This window comes from Limulus polyphemus, unplaced genomic scaffold, assembly GCF_000517525.1.
Source record: "Limulus polyphemus unplaced genomic scaffold, Limulus_polyphemus-2.1.2 Scaffold292, whole genome shotgun sequence".
Classification (NCBI taxonomy): Eukaryota; Metazoa; Arthropoda; class Merostomata; order Xiphosura; family Limulidae; genus Limulus; species Limulus polyphemus.
In genome coordinates, this window is record NW_013665902.1 from 547,661 (window position 1) to 553,336 (window position 5,676).

The 5,676-nt window shown below is 33.0% G+C and overlaps 1 long non-coding RNA gene across 1 annotated transcript in view; it reads right to left on the reverse strand.

Annotated features, from left to right (window-relative positions):
• Positions 1-5,304, reverse strand: part of LOC111085240 — a 12,816-nt gene extending 7,512 nt beyond the window's left edge. Inside the window, exon 1 of the long non-coding RNA XR_002610069.1 lies at positions 5,182-5,304. This is a non-coding gene — a long non-coding RNA (uncharacterized LOC111085240). The remainder of the gene's footprint in view (positions 1-5,181) is intronic.
• Between the last annotated feature and the right edge of the window lie 372 nt (positions 5,305-5,676).

Here is a 5,676-nt window from a genome sequence, read left to right on the forward strand (position 1 = left end):
TTAGGTTTTATAAAGTGTATAGTACCCATAATGAATGATCAAAAACTTTGTACTCTATATAGTTTAGTAGGTACTAAGTATTAACGTATATTAGTAGTTTATTTTTCAAAAGTGCTATCATAACTGACTGATCAAACACTTGCTCCATATAGAAAGAGTTTGAGACTAATCTTACGTATATTGAGTTTTAGTTTTCAAAAGTGCTATCATAACTGACTGATCAAACACTTGCTCCATATAGAAAGAGTTTGAGACTAATCTTACGTATATCGATCACATTCAAATATTTCATTTATTCTTACCCAAAATTTGTTAAAGCTCCTCATATTTTGATGATTTGTTTGGTATTATTGTAACATCAAATAAATCATTGTAACGTATTCCGTTAGGAATGAAAACCAAAAAATCGCACTATTTGACCAGTCATAACTTTTAACGTATCTCGTATTTTTCAAAGTTATTAAAAATCATTTCTACCAGAACTACTTTTTAATAAAGTTACTTATAAGGTGAGTAAGTCACCTTTTGATGAAACTATCGTAAAAAATAATATAAATATGTCGTTGAGAAACATTAAACGATCTATAGAAATTCAATACGGTTTGTTTTTATGTTTTGAATTAAATTTAATAATATTAATAACAGTTCATTGTAACAACATCATAAAATATATTCAACGAATTAAGAAGAAAATATAATTAAATATGTTTCCTTGAATCTGAAAAATTTAATTTTCCGTTTTTTGATTGGTATTATTATTATTATATACCTGTAAAATAATTGATCCCAGTTTTGCATTTTATATACTAAATAAAGTCTCGGTTTTGGTAACAAATGCGTTTTCCCAGTTTTATCCAATTGTTCGTTTTTATCACAATTCAAATATTTTATAGTCGATGTTCTGAATAAATGATTTCTTGTATAAGGCTTCAATCGATGTTTATATTGCAAAATTTGGCTTATTTTTTCTTATTTTATAGTCCTAGTTAATGGAATAATCCATCCGGCGTTAGCTTGAGTTGTGATTTTTTTTTTTTTACCACGGAATCCGCTTTTGTGATCACTGTTATTAGTTATATGTGTTTCATGATCACGAATAAAATTGTAACTTCAACAGCTGCCAAAAAAATCTAACGTTGGCAAGGAAATAATAAACCTCTTTGTATGTTAAAAAGATTTAAAGTTGAACATATTGATGGATTTTTTGGGTATGTTTCTGAGGTTTTACAATAAACGGTGATAAAAGTAAATGGTAATCGCCACTGAAAATCCAATAACTCGTGTCATGACTCATTTTTGTCCCCCCGGTTGGACAGTGGTAAGTTATAACGCTCAAATCCGGTGTTCGATTCCCCACGGTAGACACAGCAAATAACTCAATGTGACTTTGCTAAATGTGACTCATTATTTCAAATAATCTGAAAGGTTATAGATTTTAAACCCCGAGGTTTCATTATAATTTCAAACAACTTTACCTTAAGAATTAATTACACAAAACACATAAAACAGCCGCTGGTGAATCTTATAAAAAAAATGGAAAATGTGACTTGGAAAAGGATAAAATTCAAGAAAAATTATGTTTGTTGTGCCAGGACGACTCTATGTCTCTCTTAAAAAAATAAATATTTTTAGTATTGTACTATGGTAGACCTAGGTATAACTATAATAATTGTGGGAACAATAAATAAACTGAACATAAAAATGTAAATATTATGGGATTGTTCTTTCTCTATTGTACTCAAATGAACTGCAGCAGAGTACAGTCACGTGTTGATAGTTTACAGTGTGATTGGCTGACATCCAACCAATAATTAATATTAACTTCTGATCAAAGAAAGCTACCTACTTAGAACTAAAACATGGTAACGATGATAGCAAATTAAATGCACTTTTCTTACGTTCCTACTTATAAAGATTACGCTGATTTTCATTAGTTGGGTACCATAGCAGTTAATGATTTAATTTTATGTTCGTTTGGACAAGGGTAAGTTTATTAATATATAGCTCTCGTACTGTGTTTATGTTCGTTTGAATAAGGGTAAGGTTATTAACCTATAGCTCTCGTAAGACAACATATAAACCTCTGAGACTTTTAGTTTGATGAACTTGTAGGAGGTTACGTAGTAAACTTTCCTGTGCTTTAACTTCGTTCTGTGTTCACGCCCCTTACTACGTGGCTGACGTGTAACCTCTTCAGAAAAATACAGATTATTTAAAAATATGAAACCCTGAGAATGATTACTTTCATTTTGAACTCGATCGTTACGCTCATAGAGGTAGATTGTAGCTTGTGTTTTCATCCAATATTCTCCTCTTTTCACAGGCTTAACGCATAAGACATTTAAATTTTCACCTTGTATGAGCTCTATTGGTTGTATGAGAACATCTTCAAAACGTGTGCTCTGGAGGGTTAATGCTAGAAGAAACTTAAGTATTTCTTTTTAGTAGATGACCTGTCAACATTCACGTAGCTCTCAAAATATTTTCGCAGCACATATTTAGCTAACTGCAGCTCACCAGGTATACAACATGTTTGGTGCCGCAATGCAATTCCCGAGGACCATCGTTGATTACAGTAAACGTTTTGTTTGTAATGTAGCTAGTAAATATTTTGTTACACATTATGGAAACAGCATTTAACCACTAACCCACGTGTATGAGAACGGTTATTAGTATTAAGACCATCATCTGAGCCAGTCATCTTATACCACAGTGTCAAACCTTAGATCAGTTACCCTTACCAGTCCGACCACTGAGGTCTGCTAACATACTTTTCACAGTCGTCCCGGTACCTGAAAAAACTGCGCGGGACACCTGGCTTGTAGGACAGAAATTCAACATGAAACCCTTCAAGAAATGAAAGTTTTCCCTCGTGAAGACTACCCCATTCGGCAGATTGAGGCGAAACTTCATGTTTTGTTGAAGTTGCGTGAAAATTGTGAAGAGGGTATATGGAATTATATCTGTTTGTAATAGAATAGGTTAAGGTACAAACCTTAACTCTTTAAAGGTTATGTTTAAGTATCTCAGGGTATGGTCCTTATGTGATAGGTTAACGCAGTAGAAATATTTCAATGATCTATCTGTAAGTAGACGTTTGTATGTTACCTCCAGGTAAGTAAGATACGCACACATGGCATCAAGTTGTCTCGGTGGTTGTATAGCTGTTCAAATACCACTGCATAAGAGAGATAGCCAAACCAAAAACCGAAAGGGTATCAGACTTCAACGGTGAGATGGACAAAGCTGAATAGCGGTATTCTTTACGGATGAATCGAAATTAAAACTGTATAGCAACAATGAACAATAATTTATTCAATGGTAGAGAGGTAAAAATATCACGCTAAACGTTCAAGATATGCAATGAAGCATGTTGGGTGACCAGTACAGATGTGGGCCGCATATCAGCCAGTGGTGTTGGGCATCTTTACAAAAGTGATGGAACCCTCAGTGCTGAAAGGTACAGCAGATTCTTATCCATCTTGTCATTCACCCAATAATAAGACCTACTGGGCAAGGGATTGTTTTCCAAAACTGTGATATCAAGCATAGAACAAATGTTATTAAACGATACTTTTAAAGAAGAGAGGTCAATGTAGCACTCACAACCACGATCTGGCTTGCACAGAGATCTGATATGAATATTATGTAGCCTGTAAGGACTTATATATATAGGAACTAAAAATTCAAACGGCAACAATAAAATGAGTAGTAGCACATTTGAATCAATATTTCATTAACATACAATGATAAACATATGGTAACATAAAACAAGGCGCTCTACTGTGTTTACAACATGTAGAAAATACTAACGCATTGTACAACTTTTCCGTTTTTCTTATGTATTTTCGATTGTAATGCATTATACTAATGATAAATTTAAATTTAGTTCAAATTACTCATTGTTTATGACTTTTGTATATGTATCACTTATGCATTTCCACAATTAATTCCAGTATTGTACACCAGAGTGGCTGTTAAAAGAAGATGTTTAATTAGTATATGAGAAAGACTGAACAAACTAATAATAGTTTAAATTTTACATCACGATTGTGACGATCGGATGTCAGTCGTTGTCAGTTGATTAGGGAAGAAGGCCCCAGTGGAGTGGATACCTCATTAGTCTTTCTAACAAGAAGACACAGTATTCAATCCTGTTCTCTATTACTACAAACAGTTCATCTCTGGACCTTCCTGAAGACGGCAGCAGATTATAATTATTTAGAACCTCCATTGTCTGTATTACATAATTGTTCAGAATCTCCACTGTCTCTATTCTACAATTGTCCAGAAACTCTATTGTCTGTATTATATAATTGTTCAGAACCCGTACTGTCTGTATTATATAATTCTTCAAAACCTCTACTGTCTGCATTACATAATTATTCGGAATCTCCACTGCCTGTATTATATAGTTGTTCAGAATCTCCACTGTCTCTATTATACAATTGCCCAGAATCTCTATTGTCTGTATAATATGATTGCTCAGAATCTCTATTCTGTATTATATAGTTGTTTAGAATCTCCACTGTCTCTATTATACAATTGCCCAGAATCTCTATTGTCTGTATAATATGGTTGTTCAGAATCTCGACTCTGTATTATATAATTGTTCAGAACCTCTACTATCTGTATTATACAATTGCCCAGAATCTCTATTGTCTGTATAATATGATTGTTCAGAATCTCTACTCTGTATTATATAATTGTTCAGAACCTCTACTATCTGTATTATACAATTGCCCAGAATCTATATTGTCTGTATAATATAATTGTTCAGAACCTCTACTATCTGTATTATATAATTGTCCAGAATTTCCACTGTCTCTATTCTACAATTGTTCAGAATCTCTATTGTTTATATTTTACAATTCTCCAGAATCTCTACTGTCTATAACACACAAATAAATGAAATCTTAAATTTCCAAATACTTTTTGTTAACATTATTATAAAATGATTGGATGATTACTTGTTAAATACATTGAATCTTATTGCTTCTGATGAGAGAAAAATGCAACATGTCCAAAACCAAGAAATAAACAAGTTACGCTCTCATCGACAATAACAGAAACAAATAACCACCTCCAGAAAGCACAACATGAGGGAGTATAAATAATCCACTGGAAGTCATAAAGACAATCACGAACAATCCCCGTTAATAAGTAAGTAACTGTGCTCACCTTGGAAAAAACACAAATATCCGAACACGAACAAAGTCAGTATTTGCTTAGTCTTGCTAAAATCTCGTCACCCGTCGACTCAGCGGTAAGTTTACAGACTCACAACGAAGGGTTGAGGATGTATTTTGAGTAATATTGAACGTAAAGATCCCCGAAGAAGCAGCGACAGAGAACTGTCTGATGTAGTTATAGTATACTTATCTACTTCAAGTACTAGCAGCTGTTCCTCTCGAGATATTTCTCGTTAGTTATCATGAAAACGAGTACTCTTAATGATTAATAAGTAAGAAAGGTATCTGGTCTGTAAAAATGTTAATTACTTTTAAATAAGTGGAATGTTGTTGAAGAGTGAACATCAAACAAAGAAAACACTATCACCAAACGTCTTGCTCTTAAAACTGTGGAAATAAAATAACCATTACAAATACATTTACTTTATTTGTTTGTAGTTAAGCACAAAGTTAAACAATGGGCTATCTGTGCTCCTCTCACCAC